This window comes from Leiobunum rupestre, chromosome 7, assembly GCF_980474605.1.
Source record: "Leiobunum rupestre chromosome 7, qqLeiRupe1.1.hap1, whole genome shotgun sequence".
NCBI classification, from domain to species: Eukaryota; Metazoa; Arthropoda; class Arachnida; order Opiliones; family Sclerosomatidae; genus Leiobunum; species Leiobunum rupestre.
Genome location: NC_143390.1, coordinates 3,701,959 through 3,706,052, shown reverse-complemented (window position 1 = coordinate 3,706,052; position 4,094 = coordinate 3,701,959).

Below are 4,094 nucleotides of genomic sequence, written 5' to 3'. Positions count from 1 at the left end.
CATGACTCGAAGACCGTCAATCGCTCGGTCATATTCAATGTTTGTAATTTCAATGAGTGGCGTTTGCTTCTGAGACAAGTTGTCCATATATTCCCCCATTTGACCGTCCCCGTCTTGCGTAAGCAAAAGTTCGCTTAACGGGTCAGCGCTCTGGTCTTGATCGGGAAAGATGTCACTTAAAAATAAGTTATAAGAAGCCTCCATAACGGATTCTTTGTTATTTCCACTTACAACCACCCTGTCGATAAGTCCGTTGAGTTAAATGTCGGGATGGTAATCTCTAAAAATTATACATTTTTCATACTTAAAATATCTCCTCAAAATGAATATATAGTCTTACCATTTTCATATCTAACACTTTTTGGAATAGATGAGTCTGTGGATGCAGCCCTCTTTCGAGGGGAAATCTGATGAGACGGTCCTGGCTGTAGATATACGGGACTAGTAGCAGGGATCGCTCCACTTGGAGAAAACTCAGGTTGCGTACGTTGTGGTATGACCGGTGCGTCGGCTGGGGGCCCGGGGTTCGGTACCATCGGGGTACGACCTTCAGGTGTTCCTTAAATATTATTTCGCTGATGTCGGGTTAACGCGTCTCTTCCCGAAAAAGGCCTATCACATATCGGACATACGAAGGATATATTTCCATGAACGGTTGACATATGACGATTGAAACTACGTAATTCGGTGAATTTTTTCAAACACGTGCTACAAGCAAACATCGTGAAGTCGAATGCGTCCCTAGGGGTCTTACATAGGCTTTTTATACTAACACACCTTTCCATATCAGATGTAAATGACGCATACAGTGTGTGGTGTAATACAAAAGGTCGGTGGTCAGCTTTCCTATTCACAGCCACCATCCATCACCACCTATGTATTTTTCAATAACGTGACCCTAACACAATTTGGAGCAATATTTGATTGCCATTGTATCTAATGGAACATTCGATTTTTGGGTAATTCCCCGGGGACAGCAACAATCTTACAAATTCAGTAGTTTTCGCTTTCTTAAATTCGATATGCTGTAGCGTATTTGCCACTAATGGAACATTTGATTTCGGAGTGATTTCTGGGGATCTACAAATACAGTAGATTTCTCACTGATTTAGCGTGAAAGTTTATTTATTTATCTTTGTTAGTTGGAAAATCATGGGGTTGCTTAGTATTTTATTACTATGTAAAAACCCGTTCATAGTTTGAACCAAAGGTATAAATACAAATGTACAGCATATAAAATATCATGGTATACTCCATCATTTAACGAGTTAGACCCTATCAGAAAAATGGTTGTAGGAAAAATCCCTATTTATTCTGAGATATTTGATGAGCTCCCTTCTTCTGAAGAGGAAGGCGACGATATGTCAATCCCAGAGTCTATTGATTCACAAGAAACTCTACCCTTAAGTGGTCAAAGCGAGTTGTGAGTTTATTTATTTATTTTTTATATATATATATATATATATATATATATATATATATATATATATATATCTCACTCTCACTATCTCTATATGTTACGGCGATTTAACAATTTTTTTTTTCATGCTTAGGGACGATGGTGGATCTTCATTATCGTTTTTAGAGGAAATAATTCCCACGATTTTTTCAATTTCAACGGATTTATGTAAGAAATTTCGATTTTTTTATCCCACGTTTGAACTAAATTACAATCTATCCATAATTTAGCCTCATCAGTTCTATCCGCGTGTTTTTTGACCATACGTCGAAGAATTCGGTGATGATTTTGATTACAAGAAATAGTGATGGGAACATTGAAATACCGGATGATTGTTCAAATATAAATTCAGATGGGTTTGCGTAAGAATTATTGTTTTTATTAACATCAGTTTATCCTTTAATAATTTTTTTTTATAAAATACAAGCAGCCCTATGCGCATTTTATATAAGGAGAGATTGAAGGCTGCGAATCAGCGACATTTTACCGGGAGGCACCGAACTGTTTATGTCAGATTTGGAAAAAGAAATAGTTAATTATATAAAGATAATTATTGTGGAAACATTTAGTGTGGCATCTCGAATTTATTTTTTTTTCCTCAATTTAATTTTGTGTTGTATGCAGTACCAAAAAAATGTTTCCTTTAACAGTGTGTTTTATTCAGAGAAAGGGTTATATACATGGTCTTGCTCGAATTTAATTTTTTTTCCTCAATTTAAATTTGTGTTGTATGCAGTACCAAAAAAAATGTTTCCTTTAACAGTGTGTTTTATTCAGAGAAATGGTTATTTACATGGTCTTGCTCGAATTTAATTTTTTTCTCCTCAATTTAGTTTTGTGTTGTATGAAGTACCAAAAAAAATAAATGTTTCGTATAACAGTGTGTTTTATTCGGGCAAATGGTTATTTACATGGTCTTGGTGCTTATAGACGTACTCGAAAAGAACACTTTTCTCCAAAGCGCAAGAATATTTTTTATTTAAATGTATAGTTTTATGATCATATAAGCACGAGTACATGGGTCCCTCTTCACTTCTGTCCAACTCTTCAGCTTTCGGTCAACCCACTCCGTTTAAATCTATCACCTCCAATCAATTCCAAGAGAAAAAAACATTTTTCTTCGCCTTTACAGAAAATTCGATCGTACCCCTAAACGGCCAACGTGATACAATCCTATAACTTTTCGTACGGCGTGAATCCATAGTCCCAGGGAAAACCGTGAATGTTGCAGGTGAGACAATCGTTTTGTCGTCGTGTACGGAATGAAAGCTCACTTTCCCTGTGCGGCGGGGTAAACACCCATGAAGCCACGCGCGGTGATAAAGTGGCCGAAGTAGCGACTTGCTCCTTCACTATATTGTGGGTACCATCTACCCTCGCAGGCCCGACCATAATCTCAAAATCGATGATGACGGATTTTTTGTCCCTAAACAAAATTATTTTAGGAATAAGACAAAAGTTTCGGTCTTTTAGAATAATACTTTAATTTCTGTCCAGAAAATATTAAATGTAGTTACATAGTTCTTGCAGGTTCCTTAATGTTTGTTCCTTGATACTTGTTGGTAACTACTTTAAGTTAGAATAATTTATCTATTTTTTCTCTGTGTTCGGCTATTTATATATATCAATTTGTACACCATCAGCCTTTACGCGTTCACCACCCCATTCACCACTTTAATATTACGGGGGAAATCAGTGGTTCAAATTTAATTAACATTATGAAATGTTGTTTATTTCTTTATTCGTAATTTACACGGTCTTCGTACGGTACAACGTGTCCAAAAGTATCGGAGAAACGTACGCGCATCATACAGGTGGTGAAAAAGCGGGGTCCGTCAATCAGGATTATTACGCAGGTATGAATAGTTCTGTACGTCAACCATAAATACCCAAAAAGGTAACCGCCTTCTACAAGCATTTAAATTCAGCACCAGAAGTGATATAGCTTGGCTAGTTCACTACTTGGGGTGGCCTTTTATGTTGGGGCTATAACTGTATGTTTCAGAACCGGCACTTTAACCCTACTGATGTCTCTGCACACCGATTTGGCGCGTTTTCTGTTAATTTGGTGATAGGAAAAAATGTCTCTACACCAGGCCCTAAGTTGTTTTATTTAAAATTAAAATAAAGTAATAATCTTTAACATTAACTAGATTCTTATCTGAATTGGTCATTTTTGAATTGCCTTAAGCATTCATTGACATGCAACCTCTATAGTAGATGTACTGTAGTACGTATTTTCTAGAGCCGGTTTGAATTGTCCTATTAATGTTATCACTAGGAACAGCAGAGGAGTAGCTATTCGATTTTCCCCCAATTTTTGTATAACAATAAATAACAACCTGCGCATAAGGTGAATTTTAAATGTTCAGAGAAAATTAAAAAATAAATGGTATAATATATTGATATAAGATAAATATTTGAAGTTTGTTCTATTTTGTGAAACAGATATTAGACAGTTTAGACTATGATCCTTGGGGGTGGTGACCAGATGCTGGTAAACCTTTGCCTTAAGATTTATTTATGGTTTAAAAGCTACGGTACATTTAATGCACCTTTAAATATTTTATTTATTTATCGACATTCTTATCTGTACAACACGTTTATCTTTGTAACGTTTCGGGTGTTACCCAGC